The sequence below is a fragment of the Pleurodeles waltl genome, chromosome 3_1, assembly GCF_031143425.1.
Source record: "Pleurodeles waltl isolate 20211129_DDA chromosome 3_1, aPleWal1.hap1.20221129, whole genome shotgun sequence".
Lineage (NCBI taxonomy): Eukaryota > Metazoa > Chordata > Amphibia > Caudata > Salamandridae > Pleurodeles > Pleurodeles waltl.
In genome coordinates, this window is record NC_090440.1 from 271611777 (window position 1) to 271628992 (window position 17216).

Consider the following 17216-nt stretch of genomic DNA (forward strand, 5'->3'; position numbering starts at 1 on the left):
AACTCTGGGACCTACTGACCACATACTCGCCCGACGTCGCATCCCTCACCGAAACCTGGATGAATTCGGCCTCGGAACCAGACATAGCCATAGCCATACCAGAAAACTACAAGATCACCAGAAGAGACCACAGCAACAGACCAGGAGGAGGAATCGTCATAGTCCACAAAAACACCAGTCTCCACCAACTCCCACGACACCATCAAATCCGCCGAGCACCTCCACTTCAAAATCCACATCAATACCTACAACACACTCAGAGGAACACTGGTCTACAAACCCCCTGGCCCGAGACCACAGTTCTGCGACAACATCGCCAACGACATCAGCTCCCAAGCCCTCGCCTCAACGGACTACATCCTCCTCGGCGATCTGAACTTCCACATAGAAAACAACAACGATATCAACACCACAAACCTAATCGAACCCCCGCCATCACAGGAGTTCTGCAACTCACTCGCAACCCACTTCCGTCGAAAGATAGAAGAAATCCACAACAGCTTCAACCCCCAGACCCACCAGCTGAGTACAAACACCCACTTCCTCCACACCTGGACCCCCGTCAACATAGAAGACACCGCCAACACCATGAACTCCATCCACTCCGGATCACCATCGGGCCCCTGCCCACACCATATCTTCAATAAAGCAAACATCATCCTCGACCCCCACCTCTGCAACACCATCAACAGCTCCTTCAAGTCAGCCACCTTTCCAGAAAGATGGAAGCATGCAGAAATCAACGCCCTGCTGAAGAAACCAAAGGCAGACCCAGGCGACCCCAAGAACTACCGGCCGATCTCCCTCCTCCTCTTCCCAGCCAAGGTCATCGAAAGAATCGTGAACAGCCAACTATCCCGGTTCCTGGAAGACAGCAAGGTACTTGACACCTCCCAATCCGGATTCCGCAAAAACCACAGCACCGAGACCGCACTCATTGCTGCCACAGACGACATCAGGACCATGCTCGACAAAGGAGAAACAGCAGTACTCATCCTCCTGGAACTCTCTGCAGCTTTCAACGCGGTATGTCATCACACTCTCCGCACACGCCTCCACAGCGCTGGAATCTGCGACAAGGCACTCGACTGGATCTCATCATTTTTCACAGGCAGAACCGAGAGAGTCCGCCTCCCACCGTTCCTGTCAGAAGCCTCCAGAATCATCTGTGGCATCCCCCAAGGATCTTCGCTCAGCCCCACGCTCTTCAACGTTTACATGGCCCCCCTCCCAAGTTCGCACGAACCCACCACATCAACATAGTTTCCTACGCAGATGACACTCAGCTCATCCTCTCCCTCATGAAAGACCCTACAACTGCAACGAACAACCTCCACCACAGACTTCACGCCATCACCAGCTGGATGGAATCAAGTCACATCAAGTTAAACACAGACAAGACAGAAATCCTCATCTTTGGCACTAACCCCTCAGCTTGGAATGACTCCGGGAGGCCCACCTCCCTAGGATCCGCACTCTCACCCACCACCCATGCACGCAACCTGTGATTCATCTTGGACTCCACACTCAGCATGACTCAGCAGGTCAATGCCATTTCCTCATCCTGCTACAACACTCTCTACATGCTCCGCAAAATCTTCAAGTGGATTCCCGTCGAAACCAGGAAAACTGTCACCCACGCCCTGGTCAGCAGCCGATTGGACTACGGGAATGCGCTAAATGCAGGAATAACAACCAAACTCCAAACAAAGCTGCAAAGAATCCAGAACGCATCCGCCCGCCTCATTCTAGTGTCCCACACCGCATCTCCCCCCACCTCAGAGACCTACACTGGCTACCAGTATCAAAGAGGATCACCTTCAAACTCCTCATCCTCGCACACAAAGCCCTCCACAACACAGGTCCTGCCTACCTCAACGACATACTCACCTTCCACACCCCCACCCGCAATCTTCACTCCGCCAGCCTCGCCCGCGCCTCCGTCCCCCGCATCCGCCGCACCACTGCCGGAGGAAGATCCTTCTCTCACCTAGCCGCCAAGACCTGGAACTCCCTACCGCTCCACCTTCGCAAGACCCAAGACCTCTTGACATTCAGGAAACGCCTCAAGACATGGCTTTACGACCAGTAGCTCCCCCCCCCCAGCGACTTGAGACCGTAACGGGTGAGTAGTGCGCTCTATAAATCCTCTGATTGATTGATTGATTGATATAGTCATCTACGTTGCTACCAAAATCACATTTGGCTGCTAATATATGCAACATAGCTACTGATTTTTCGACCGATTCTTCAGCTGACTGCCTGCACATGGCAAAATTAAGGGGGTGATTCTCACCCTGGCGGGTGGCGGAGGCCGCCCACCAGAGTTCCCCCCTCCAAAATACCGCTCCGCGGTCGAAAGACCGCTGAGGGTATTTTGGGTTTTGCACTGGGCTGGCGGGCGACCGCCAAAAGGCCGCCCGCCAGCCCAGTGCAAAACCCCCTTCCCACGAGGACGCCGGCTCAGAATTGAGCCGGAGGAGTGGGAAGGTACGACGGGTGCAGTGGCACCCGTCGCGTATTTCAGTGTCTGCAAAGCAGACACTGAAATACAAAGTGGGGCCCTCTTACGGGGGCCCCTGCAGTGCCCATGCCATTGGCATGGGCACTGCAGGGGCCCCCAGGGGCCCCACGACACCCCATACAGCCATCCTGTTCCTGGCGGGCGAACCGCCAGGAACAGGATGGCGGTATGGGGTGTCAGAATCCTCCATGGCGGCGCAGCTCGCTGCGCCGCCATGGAGGATTCATTTGGGCAGCGGAAAACCGGCGGGAGACCGCCGGTTTTCCGCATCTGACAGCAGCCAAACCGCCGCGGCCAGAATGCCCTGCGGGGCACCGCCAGCCTGTTGGCGGTGCTCCCGCCAACCCTGGCCCCGGCGGTCCATGACCGCCGGGGTCAGAATGACCCCCTAAATCTTTCTAACAGAACACTGGATTCATCCGAATACAGTTTCTTCATTCTTTCTTTCCCCTCACTTTAAACATTCTATATAGTATTTTCATTCTGAGGTGCTGGAATGGGGGCAAATTGTCAAAAACACATTGCCCAGCGACTCCCAAATTATTAAATAAGAGTGCCATCTTCATAACTGGTGAATATTCATTAGCATCAATTGCTGTAAGATAATTCTCAAATATTCTCACCCACTCACACCACTTTAAATCTGGTTTTCCACCCTTCTGTAAGAAGGGTGGAGGTTGAACCACACCTTGAGTTGACGCTACCCCCCCCGCCCAAATTATATTTTTTTTTTAATGAATGAGGTTTTGATGTACAAACAATTAAAACTAGTAGTACCTAAATAAATAAAACTGTAAAACGGAACAATTCAGTACATAAGACTTGTCACTATGAGCAGAATCAAGCAAGCACAGTAACCTCAGTATTTAGTCAAGTTTACAAACAACTCCACACGTCCTTCGATTTCAAGTATAAATTCAGTGCTGCTATTTCAGTAGGCGAAACTTCAATTGGCTTTGAATAAATAAATATCACTGCACCACACACTTCTTGCAAGTCAAACGCTGAACGCTTCCCCAATGATGTCAACACACTCTAAGACCCGTGTGCAGAATAACATTGCTGGCCACTATTTTATTTCTGACACAGCCCCGTAGCTGAGTATCCAACTCTCTGAGCATGAAGACACACAAAGTGTTGCATTGTTGTATCCTGGAGATCACGTTGTATCCAGGTAACAAACACCAAAAATTATGCATTGTATCCTGCTGTTTCGTATCTCGTTGAGGTAGCTAGGCAACCAGCTTGCCAAACGGACTTCGTATCCCTGAGAAATGTTCTCCTTCTCATGAAGAATGAAAACAGCCCTGAAAACTCCAAAAATACTCCAGGCGGTAATGTCGGACATAGGTCTGTTGAAATCCAGGTCGGTGGGTCCTTACTAGTCTAGCAGAGTGGACCTCATCCCGCTCCTGGTACCAAATAATGTAGTGGGTGGACATCCACACAGCAAAAATAGGTATTTATGTAATCCACGATGACAAAATCTCCCAGGAGACGCTTCGTAGATAAGTAGATTTCTTTATTTTGAAATGGATCCACAACCGCAATGACTACCTTCCACGTTGAGAGACCGAAGGCAACTGCCACAAGCCTAACGCTCTAGAACCTGGAATGCAGCCGATGCCATCAAAGTTCCTAACACGAGTTAACAGCATAAACAAAGCACAACAATATTTCCTGTAGTATACAGCAACAACCAGGAATAAACAATAAATGGCATATTACAATCCTGCTTTGTCTTGCTTGGAGCTTTTGAAAACAAAACTGAAGGCTTCAGCGGGAGCTCAACAATGACATATCTGACTTTGAGAGATTCTTGCTGCTTTAGTGTCCTTACTTGCCTCAATGGAGGACTTTGAGAACTGAAAAATCTTCCATGTCCCAAGGCGAAAACGTTGATCGGTGAGACATGCCCCATGCCTGCTTCATCATGGTTCACCTGAAATCATGTCTAATGTCCAGTCAACCAAATACTTTTAATTTCAGTTTATGCTTTGAGGTATCTTGGTGCTTTTTACCTTTAAAATGTAATAATTCATATATCTAGTTCCCCATATCCAATTCTGGTCTCTGAATTTTATTGTGTACTTAACTTTAATGTTTTTTGCACAGCCTGAACTTTACATGTTTCTCTGAGGAACTGCCTGCTGGTTGTGCCATTGCCACCTTGGGTTGGCAAAGGATTCAATTAAATTGTGTTGTAAACTTACCAGAATGTCTTTAATGATTTCATAGTGGTACCACCTTCTAAACTAGTAATTACCTTTCTGACACACAGCCACTCCCATTGGTGTGGTGAGTCAGCCACTCCTACCTATCACAGTTTATGTCACAGGTACTGAAGCAAAGGTGCATCCCTCTTGCAAGAGGGCTGTTCAGTCTTAAAAGAGGATCCCCTCAGTGTAGGTTATTTACATTTAGAACTTTAGGTAAAGTGTCATCCGTGCCCCAGGATTTTACATGCACAGACTACAAACATACCAGTACTATTCACTTCATCATTCATTCTCTACATTCCAGCTCACACATAGAGGTAATGGGAAGGCACAGCATATTACAAGGGTCCCAGTCAGAGAGCGAAAGTTGGAGTAATACACTGTTTCCTCCAAATTCCCTATTGTAAATCATGTCTTTGCACCACACTGGAAGCGACTATCTTCACTAGACCAGGATCTAAAAATATTAGACTACTATATTGGATAAAAAATAAAGGAAAATAGTTATTGCGTATTATCCCATGAAATCAAGAGTAGACATCGTGGGTATGGCCTGGAGGCCTAAGATGGCAACACTTGCATGTGAGCTCTGAGAATAAACCCCACTAATCCATCCTCATCTGTACTGCAAGAAGCAACATATTGAATTCCTACGTGTTGGGGAGATGGGAGCAGCATGGAGGAAGCGGGTCAGCCCTGTCCTGGGATTGGCCCCTCTGATCCAGCAATCAGTTGAGCGTGCCAGGAGTGTTGTAGGTGGGAGAGGGCCAGTAGATAGAGGAATAGTAATTTCTAGCCAAATCGGCTAGAAATCAAGGCCTCTAGGGACAGTGACAGATGTGGCAGCAATCATTGGGAGCTGCTCCATTCATTGTTTCTGTTGCCTGCCCATGCTAACAATAGTGAATAGAGCTCTTGGGATTTGTACAACATATATACAATGCATGTGAGGTCAGAACCATAGCAGCATGTGCAAGGGGATTAGGGTAAGAAATGGGGCCCTATCCATTTCCAGTTTCCAACTCTGGGGGCCCACAGGACTAATCTGGATGGAGGATGTTATAGACTTGAGGGCAAGGTGTGAAGGGTATCAGATTGGTAGATGCTCTATTGAGGGACCTATGCACAATGTATCAATACCATGTGGACACACAGGAAGGCTATAAAGGTTTTCTGAATGTTCTTTTGGCTGGTCATTTCTATTTTTCACCACTTTTCCTGCAGGAAAGGATCTGGCTTTAGCCCTGACTCATCACGATTCAATGCGACAGTCACAAGCCTGCGACCCTCCCTGTTACCACAGTAGAATTTGGGGATGTATGTTAAGGAATTATCCAGATAGGAAAGGGGAAGCAGACAGGGCCTCCATCCAGGTGAGGATCGACAGACTTAGCAGAGTGGGAAAAGCTGCTGACAGTCAGGTGGGTCAAACCTCACAGTAGTTGGGGAGGGTTCTCTTCACCAGATGCCACAACCACAATCCTACAAGCAGCCTTGAAAACATATTCCTCACTAGAAAAAAAGGAGGCCAAATCATTGACCTGTCTCTTCTACGACTGGACCTCCATAACACAGTAAACTAGGGTAAGGGAGATGGAAAGTAGCATCACAGAGAACAAGGACATTGTTCAGAATTTGCAAAATAAAGTCACAGCCAATGGAACATTGTCAGGCAACTGGAAGATTGTGCAAAGGATGCTGAAGGGAAATTGAGGCTTAACAAAATCAGGATCATGGGAGCATCTGAGGGCATGGAGACCTCCAAGCTGATGCAATTTGTCATTAAGTGGTGGAACTGTTGGGTGCCTACCTAGGATCTATTCTCCTATTTCAACATAGATCATTAGTGGCACAACTGCCTCCCAGGGATCCACCTCGACCTTTCATTGCATGTGTGTTTAATTTTGCAGACAAAGGCACATTCTTGCAGGTGTCCTGAAAGCTTGGCCACCTCTCCTGTAGCTCAGTAAACGTCATGATGTTTCCAGAATATACGTTAAAGCTATAGAGGCGTTCATTCCTGGAGGTCAAGCAAAAGCTGCAGCCAATGCAAGTGAGGGATTTACTCCTGTTTTCAGCCTGGCTGAATAAAGATAAAACACGTTTTTTGACACTCCTGAAAGCACCTGGGATTGGGTGGGAGAAAGATCAATGTTAAAAATTAAAATAGCCCTTTCTGCTTCGCTCCTCTACTGGGCAACAATAGGAGTGCCCTTAACTGCAGCACCTTAGAACATAGGCATATGAAAAATAGGTGATGACATCGACTGAAGGATCCATCTCTTGGAACCCTGAAGCACCTTTCTTCCTCGACAGAGACTACGGAAGAGATAGATGAAAATAAACAGTAGCTGTCATGACTTCATTTTTGTGCCCTATGTATGGTGGGTTTTACTTGTCGGGCTCAAGTCACCTTTCCCTTGTGACAACTCCCTGCCCAGAGTACTCCAAGTCACGCTTCCCTTTTGGCACCTTCCAGTCTCGAGCACTCCATGATTTTCCTCCCAGGAAGCCTGAGCTATTGATCCTCCTAAACCTCTTGTTCTGTTGCCATGCAAGTTTAGTCTATTTCGCACCTGCAGATTATCATGTCTTCAAGGACAAATTATGTTATCCACAGTGAACCATTGAACTATACAATCATGCACTTGGGGTTCTGTTGTACTTGTTTATTGTTGCCAATTACCGTTTGCATCTGCCACCATCAAGGCCTCATATCCGTTGTGTATAACACATGATCTTCCCCAGGTTAATTGGAGCACATGACCTTCCCCAGGTTCATTGGAATATTCCACACATGCCTTTCTGGAACACTCTCTTTTTTCCAGCACAAATACTCCCTCTGAACCTGTATCAGTGCTTGGCTTTGTCCCCGTTCTGTGTAAGCATCATCCCTGCACTCAACTTCCAAGTCACCCGGAACTAGCAGCACTCACATCTTCCAAGCCTTCCTGATGATCCTGTGAACCTGGCCCTGCAACACTTTCAGTGTCTTTCTTCATGAGCTACAATTCCGCCTCCTCTTGAGTTTCTTGCACTGAGTGTCCTGTTGCCTTCGGATTCCAGTTAAAGTAGTAGACAAGGCTTCCCTTCAGCTAGTGCATACTAATCCTTTATAGTAGGAAGCAGGCCTGACTATCAGCCTCTTCAGGACTCTAGACTTGTCTCCTGTACCTTCTCCGTAATTTTCCTCTAGCGGTCCTTGCTTGTCCTTACTCTGGGCCCTCTCTCCAACTTTGGCTCTTGGATTTTTTTTGCTCATGGACCAGAGACTCAATTCTGTGTCTCTCCATTGAACAGAAGTGTCAAGAAGAATATTCTTTTAGAGACGATTGATATTTGCATGAACTTGTAACCTCCAGTTTGCGATCCTATCATACCTTGGGAGTGTCATTAACTCCAACCTATGTATCAATTGTAGCCTTGGGAGTGTCAGTAACTCCAACCTATGTACCGAGTGTAACCTTGGGAGTGTCAGTAACTTCAACCTATGTATCGAGTGTAACCTCAGGAGTGTCAGTAACTCCAACCCATATTTCAAGTACAACCTTGGGAGTGTCAGTAACTCTAACCTTGCTCTGAGTGTAATCTTGTTCCGAGTGTAATTTTGATCCGAGTGCAACCCTGTTTCTAGCATACCTTGGGAGTTTCTCCAAACTCCAACCCATCTACCCAGTGTAACCTTGTTTCTAGTATGCCTTGGGAGTGTCCCTAACTCAGATCAATGTATCGAGTGTAACCTTGAGAGTGTCAGTAACTCTGTTGTCTATGTTCGAGCTCAACCTGGGAGTGTCAGAGGCTCTAACCTGTATTTCAAGTTCTTCCTCAGGAGTCTCAGAAAATTCTCATTCAAGAATCTAGTTATTCTGCTCCTATGCTGTGATTTTGCAGAAACCTGTAAGTGTTGGTAATTGAAGCAGTGCATTGTAAATTATGAAGACGCTTGCTAGTGTACTGATGGTCATTTCCTCTTGTTGTTGTTCCCAGTGTATTGCGTCCTCATGAAATCAGAGATGCTGGTCCCGAAAAACGTCCACCTTCAAATACCCAGAAGGTGTTAGGAATGCTGATCCTTTTAAGCAGAGTAGTACAGTCGCTGAGCAGATCTAGTACCTCAAGTTTCTTTTTCTTATTTTGTCCCTTCCCCTTTGGAATGATGTGGGATTTAGAAGTGCTGTCCCTGGATTTTGCATCATCCTGAGAGGGAGTGGAAGTCCAGCATTGGCTCCATGTGTCATCCCCATAGTTGGGACCAGGTGAGTGTGTGACAGTAGCCATGAGCAGAATTGACAGAGAAACCTTTACCATGTCCTAAGGTGGGGTCCTTGTCTTTCTCCTCTTTCTGCTTCCCTACAACTGCTTTTCTCCCATAAATACAGGGAACTTGCAGCAATGATTAGTGCTATGACTGAGGTAATCTCAGCCACTTCAATGGTCCCCAATTAAACCAATTCAATATTGTTGATTAATGTCTCGTTTCAGATACATTGCCTTTAAGTATTTTCTTCCTTTATCTGTTTTTAGGTGTTCTAATGTGGTGGGAGCTACTTAAAGGGGGAAGTATAGAGTGGGTGGTGGTAGGGGAGAGAAGTTCATTTAGATTTTGCATGTTTTCTATGTGTTTGTTTTTGTTTAAGTTCAACCGGTTGCCCTGTGCAGAGCACATGAGAAGGATTATTCTGGAAAAGTAGGACCTGCAAACTGTAGGAAAAATACTGAAACTTTTTGGAACTTATTATATCATTGTGCTGCATTGTCAACTGAGCATGAGTTATTATCATCTGGCAGGATGGCTATCAAGCACTTCATAACAGCATCAGTGAATGCCACTTTCATCTTCATTAATAAATATCAAACTTCTTAATTATCTCTTCATGGTAAGTACAGTGTAGTGGGTTAGTTGGGATGCCCTTAATTTCTCTCCTTCTTCTAATGATCAAAACAACAAAATTAAAAAAAAACCTCTGGATGACTCGAGATATGATGGTGAGATGGGTTCTCTTTTATTTTTTCTTATTACGATTCTTCTTTTAATGGTTCTCTTACCAGTTTGTCTTTAACTCTTTTTCTGTCCTTTGGAACCTTTCTCCTGGTCTCTTTTACTTTTCTCCTTCTCCTTTCTCTCCAGATGATCTTGTCTTTTAATTGTCACTGGTTTCCCTTTGTAGGTGTGGCTGAGGGTCCCGGTGTTACCGTTCCAGAGGATGTGGGAAAAGCAAAGGACAGAACGACAGGAAGTAAGTGGATTATGTATCTGATATTCTTTGCATCCTATCAAAGGGCGGGCGAGAGAGAGGGGTGGTGACTATGGGTGAACACACTGTGAGTCCCCTTTGTTTTTTCTTTGGAGTGCTCTTTTAAGAGTGTACTTGTGTGAAGTAAATCAGAAAAAGAAAAGAAAAAAAATTATGGTCGCTTAATCAAAATAATATTTCAGGCATGCATTTATGTGGGCAAGCCAGGCTTGTTGCGATAGTCCTTTATTTCATATTGGGACTTATGGTGGGGTTTTCCCTTCCCCTCCCTCTCTTTTCTCCCCGCCTCCCTCTTCCTGAGTCCTTCTTAGGAAGTTTGTGGCTGAACCCAGTATGCACTATGGAGTATGTACCTGCATTAGCCAGGCCCCTCCTAAGACGTGGCAGGCTTTTGTGTCCAGAACTGGGATACTGCCGCTTCTCAGGGCTCCCTCGTTTGGGTGGTCCTCTCCATCTTCCGTTGGTGAGTGGGTCCCCTCTGGGACTTCAAGCGTTTCGTTCTTCAGTCCTTGGTCTTCGTTCTCTCTACCTCCTCCCGCTGCGTCTTCCTCCTCTCCTGTTTCGGTGCTGCGCTTCTCTTCTTCCTGGTGGACGTGCTTACGTAAGCATGGAGCACTCTCCAGAGTGCCCCCGGAGCACTCTCCTATCGGCCCAATCACTGGCTTGCAGCTGGGGAAGCCGGTAACCCTGTTACATACAGCTACTGTTGGACTTGGCCATTTTTGCAGGGTCATCCCCAAACATTTTGCCTTCACCTTCCTGTTTTTTTTTAATCCGTTTTCAATGGCTTTTAGGGCTCTGTGCACTTTGTCACTGCTAACCAATGCAAAAATGCTTTTTCTCTTTCCTGTACACATGGTAAAGTTGGCTTACACCCAATTGGTCTATTTAATGTACTTGTACAAACCTAATAAAGATGTACTGCATTTACCCATGCCTTGTAAATTAAATGCTACTAGAGGGCCTGCAGCACTTCTTGCCACACACTTGAATAGCCCTTTCAACATGGCTCAGGCCTTCTATTGCAGCCTGTGTGTGTTGCTTTTAAACTGCCAGTTTGCCCTGGAAAAAAAACCTTCTGCCAGGTCCAAACCTTCCTTTTTAATACATGTAAGTCAACACCAGAGTAGGTCCTAAACAGCCTAGTTATTACCTACCACACTTGCACATCACAAACGTCCTACCTAAGCATTCTTACAAAGGGTTTGTCACTAGTCTTTTCAGATCCCAGACACGCTAGGGCCAGGATAGAGAGGATGGCAATGACTGATACCTCAGAGGGGTGGAAACCTGTGGAGGCTTCCTACACTACAAAATAGGCACCAGGTATAAATAGTTGATCAGAAACCCCAACTCTTCAGTACACTTCTGGACTCTGCCAGAAAGAAGGAAGGCTGTCCTACTGAAAGGACTGCCACTCTGCTGGACTCTTATTCTCAAAGACTGCTGCCCAGCTGTGCTGACCACCTACCTTACTGCCCTTTTGTCTGGGTGAGAAGGACTGGACCTATATCTCTGAACCCAAGACACCAGAATATCTATAACTCCAAAAGCTAGTTGGCTGGCCTCCTGATTTGAAGCCTCAGAGGCATAACAAGCTGCCAACAACCTTGAGCCCTGGACATCTATGAGTCGTGCCCTTGCGAGTGGCACCACCCCAGTCCTGGACCCTTGAAAGGGGGCCTGAAGGTGCTCTGCCAGCCCCTCTGCGGTCCCAACAAACCAACCAACACACCTCCTCTGCTGCGCAACCCTGAGCAGAAGCAATGCATTGCCTCTGCTATGTGGACTATTGCGTTGCAAGAACTTCACATCGCCATTGAAGCCTCATCGGAACTACTACTGCATGATGCATCCTCAGTGCAGGACCTCATACTGCAAGCCCCTCGTGAGTAGCATCCTCAACGACGACGCAGGGCTCTGAATTGCAAGTCCTGTAGCTTCTTCGGAACCAGCCGGTGAGCACTGCATCCTTGCCGCAGGACTTCGCATCGCAAGCCCCCTCATTGATGGGCTCATTCACAACGCAGGACCTCGCATCACAGCCTCACAGCTCCTCAGAACTGATGTTGCATGGCACATCTCCAACCCGGACCTCGCATTGCCTTGGCTTTGTGATGCTTCCTCGACAAGCAGGATTTAAGTTACTACTGTTCAGAGGGCCTAACTGGGTCCTTGTTGCTGTCCCACACCCCATTGTGACTGGTCTGAAGTGGTGACTTTATCACGGTTTGGCCTGATTAGATATCCACAGTAGGTGCTTTGTGCATTTTGGTGCTATTCCTCAATGAAAATCTTTAAAATTGCATATCTCGGGTTCTTCCTATTGGATTTTTGTCATTTTGGTCTGTGTTTATTTATGGAAAGCTACTCTACTTTTCTAATTAGGTGTGGGATTTTTCTTGTGTTGTGTTTTCACATTATTACTGTTTGAATGGTTGCACAAATATGTTACATTTTGCCTCTAAGTTAAGCCTGACTGCTCTGTGCCAAGCTACGAGAGGGTTGAGCACAAGTTTACTTCTGACTTCACCCTGACAAGGATCGTGGTTTCACCCCCTCAACCAATAACCCAATTTATTAGACACTCTGTACGTTTGTTTCCTTTGTGTCCACATTTTTCACCTCCTTTTGAAAGTGCAGTTTGCAGACCACAGCCCCTTCTCTTCGCTGCCTCGCCTGGGTCTAGTGCATAAGGAGACCAAAGCTGCATAATGCCTCATGCTTTAGGGGCAATTTGGCTGAAGCTATAACCTGACAAAATATACAGACTAGCCCAGAGAATCTGTCAGCAGCATCTAACATAGTAAATTACTGACAGGTCTGAGCAAATATTGTTTTGCAACAGTGAAGATTTAAATTAAACAACAGTTGACATTTAGCCTTCTGTCATGCTGCAAATATGTTCAGATTCCAACCTTGATAATTACCCACACTTGAAAGGCACGTCAACACCTACGGTATGGTATCTGTGTACACTACAAGTTGATGTGTGAACGAGGGCAAATGGCATGAACAGCTTGAATTAATTCGTTTATCAAAGAATGTTGTCAGATTGACGATGCTATGCATATTTTATAAATATATATATATATATATTTTTTTTTTAATGAAAATCTAATTTTTTAAACAAACGTGTTTTTAACAAATGCCCCACTAGAACAGCAAAAAGTAAAACGAATAATATGATATTCCTCAGTCTCAAAATGGGCTGCCATGCCATATCCATGCTTTTCACAAGTACCATTGTACAACCTCCAAAAAGTCAACAGAAATAATATGCACACATCACACTGCAACTTCGTGCCCATCATGGTCCCAGAGGACTGCGATCATGCAACCATGGGAAATGATGCGACGTGTGGATCCCTGTGCAGGCAGCAGCACACTACTAAGGAGCATCTACGTCTTCTGCACCTGAAAAGTGTGTCTAATAAAAAAAGCAGTAACAAAGCCAATAGGTCGCACTATTCTCAAAGAACACATTTGCATGTCCTTGAATAGCTGCTCTGGTCATTTTAACAAAGCAGACCGTTAGTTGTTACTAGAGGTCTCTCGAGTCCTACAGTAGTCACTGGTTTAGCTGGCTGCAGTAACTGAAACAGTTATTAGAGGTCTGTTGACTCAGACATAGGTCTTTGCTGTATCAGGCTGCTGTACCTTAAGCCCATTCACGAAGAGGAGACCTCTTAACCAAGAGTAAGAAACAGATGGAGGACTGCATAAAGAAAGGCCTAGAGTCAAAACGAATTAGCCATCTGAAAAAGCTGGCGATAACAGGGAAATAAAACTAAACAAACATCCCTATTTTTTAGATTTAAGAGAGTCGGTCATTTAGTTCTGGGGGCATTAAGCACAATAAAGAGGCTCATTTTATCTTATGATACAATCAGCTGGGTCTGCCAGTTGCATCTACCGAAACGATCTTATCGGATAAGGACTCACTAGAGCTAAGACTGCTTGAGCAACTTTCTCACACAGCTTTTTCTCTGCAAACAGAGCCTTTTCAGCTGCTGCCTCACCTCGTTGCCTCTTTAAATTAGAACATCAATTAAGCGCCTAACCGTGAGCATTTTATTTTATGGCATAACTGCATGAAAGGTGAAGCGCTGGGAATGTGTCTTGCAAATTCAATGCCAGAGTGCTGGGGATCATGGGCCCTGACTAGGAGCGCTTGCTGCTGGGATAATCACTACTAATTAGGCAGGAGAGGTGATGCCCAATCTGCAGTATTCAGTATCCCCAGGCTCCTCCTCCTCTCCCTGAACCTACATAACTGAGTAAAGAGCACGAGCGAGAATGTGTGTTGAGATTGTTTTTTACAGATATAAAATAGTCTCTAATGCGTTCCAAGGGAGATGGTGGAATACAGCGAGACAAGATGAAGGGGCAGGAGGGAGCAGCAAGAGGGAGGAACGGCATGGACGTCATTTAGGGGTCGCCAACGGGCAGCTGCGACCCCTAGCACGGACTTTACGACCCCTGGCCTATGAGGTGGCAAAATCAGGAACACAGGGACAGCTCGTCCTCATGGACCTCAGATGGGACTCCACTCTCTGCTTTCTGTCAATATTGTATTATTCTAATAGTGAATAAAAGTGTATTATTCAGTATTAGTGTAATAAAAATGGAGTACAGTTAGCTAGAATATGCCCCTACCATGGCAGCTGAGGTAAGTAAAAAATGTTTTAACTGTATGTTGTGAGCGAGCTTGCAGGTTTTTATCTGAGAGTGTAGGTGAGTGTCAAATTGTTTGCAAGTTATGCGTGAGTGAAAGAGGGGGTCAAAGGGCATGTGGTCACTTGCGCTACCCCAGGCATTTCGGTGAATTGACGTCCATGAGGAGCGGCCAGGAGCAGTGAGGAGGTGTGGGAGGAAGATATGAGGTGAGGATTCACTGGGGGGAAACGGAGGGCCAGCAGACCAGAGTGCTACATTTCAAATTCTTTGCGTGATGACAGAGTGGATTTTACAGAGGCAAAGTAGCCCCTGGTGCAACCCTGTAGAAGCTGAACACAGTGGAGTATAGGCAGATGAGTAGGAGGAAACAGCGAGAGGGCAGGATGGCTGGGGGCAACAAGGGCATGACATACAGGGGAAAAGGGGGAGGGTGGCAGAATGCACCGAGATCTGATCAACACACGAGGGGAAAAAGGAAGGCCAAGCACTCCTGCTGAATGCTAAAAGCCAAATGCTATGTGCGACAACAGTGTATTCCAAGGAGGTAAAATATTCCCTCGATCATTCCAATAGAGGCAAAAAAAAATGTGACAAAAAAGGGGGAAGAAAGTGGGGTGGGACGAACAACAACATGGAGTGGTGGTTAGATGCAAAGAGGTGCTGCCACACAGGAGAGAAAGGAGAAACTAGATGCAAATGAGGTGAAAGGGAAAGAGCTGTGCTGTTCCACTGAGTGCAAAAAGTCAAATGGTTTAGAAACATGCAAAATGAAAAATAGATTCCTGACGTCAAAAGTGGAACGATATATTTGATCAAATCATAATATGACGAGGCTAGAATACTAACTCGTCTTGGCGGGTCAAACACTGAAATAGAGGAGAAAGCTATTTAATCAGGAGCTGAAAGTTGAAAAACACAAGAAAGCCGTCGAATCATAAGAAAGGAGCAGTTTCAAAGCATAATCTAAGTATAAATTAAAATTCTGAAAACAATAGGTCTGATAAAGTGCTAAGCTGTATGTAGCAACATCTACAACAATATCCTTTCTTATTCCTCCTTCCGTGTATCCACTTGAACTTCATAAATGAAACCCGTTGGATGTAAGCAACACACGTGCTACCCATAGGAAATACACTTATGCTCAGTCAAAGTCACCAACAGACGCTGTTGGCTGCCTGGCCAAATCTAAGACACATGTAGCAGTTCATAGTCAACACACAGAAGACACTTTAAATCAGCCCAATAAAAAGATGTAGAAGAGATGCCAGGAGTGACAGCAACTAATAAAGCATTCCAACACAAAACTATGAAAAGGCAGAAGGATTGGGTTCAACCACTTATGTATTCACCTTTATTTACGGTGATTGTTGGTAAGATTAAAAAACACACAACAGGACGCTTCTAGAGAATAATGACTCAAAGAGTCACCAATGTCTTACTGGCAACCATGTTTCTGCCCACTAGATAAAGACAAAGGAGGTCTGGGGCATTCGTCAGGGTCTTGGATCCCTAGGGTCATGCACTGAAAGGTCATGCACTTAAGGGGATGCCTAACCTCAATGGGAGGTGGCTGGATCTACATAATAAGAAGGGCCTACATGTGGATTGCTTAGTAAGGGAGACCTGTGGATGAAGGAAAACAAGTACTGAAGCATCACATGCATGCAACTTACATATATGTGAGGCTAAACACTGCAAACCACTGCAATCAAAAACGTGATAATGCATGCTAAAACAGGCACATAACTAAGCAATACATCAAATCTGTCACAATAGGTACACAGTTAGGTGGGACCTTGACCCACTTGTTGCGGGGGAATGTACGGTCTCTTACCCTGTCAATGGAGGGAGAATAGCCCCTAATCTGTGGAAGGGGGAGAGTATCCCCTTATAGTCACACACTATAGGAGAGAAAGCCAACATAGACGGGAGAGGACACAATCAGTAAGGCAGCAGGCAGGCAAAAATTGTCTACATCTTACGGTTAAGAGAACTAGAAGCCCTGTTACAGGTCACCTGAGGCAGAGAACAGTCCGGGGACTAGCAGGGAAGCACCAATAAAATAACCATTGTTTTTATCAAATGGGATGATGGGCCGGCGACCGGTGTAGAACTGGCGTCGGTTGCGGTTGTTCATAATGCAACAATTACAGGTGGGGGACAGGGGTTGGGAAAGGAGGAAGGGAGACAGGGGGATTTTGGTGGGGAAGTATTAGCCCCAATAATTCTAAACATCAGAGCGATAGTAAAGTAAGCCCGGTCAGAATCAGGCCGGGATTAACACCAAGGGAAACTGAAATTAAACACAAAACATAGAGTATTATCTAGTCTTATCTGAGTGGCGTAGTGCAGAGATGCCGACCGGGAGATGGGGCCAACAACTTATTACATCAAAGGGGGTGCTATCTGGCAAACCTAGGTAGACTCCTTCCCCAGCATTTACTGGTAAACCGCCGGGGAGCGCGGCGAGATTTAGAGCCTGTCGCCGGACATCTGAGCCAACGTTCAGGGGCGTCATCGGGAGGGGCGTGGAGGATG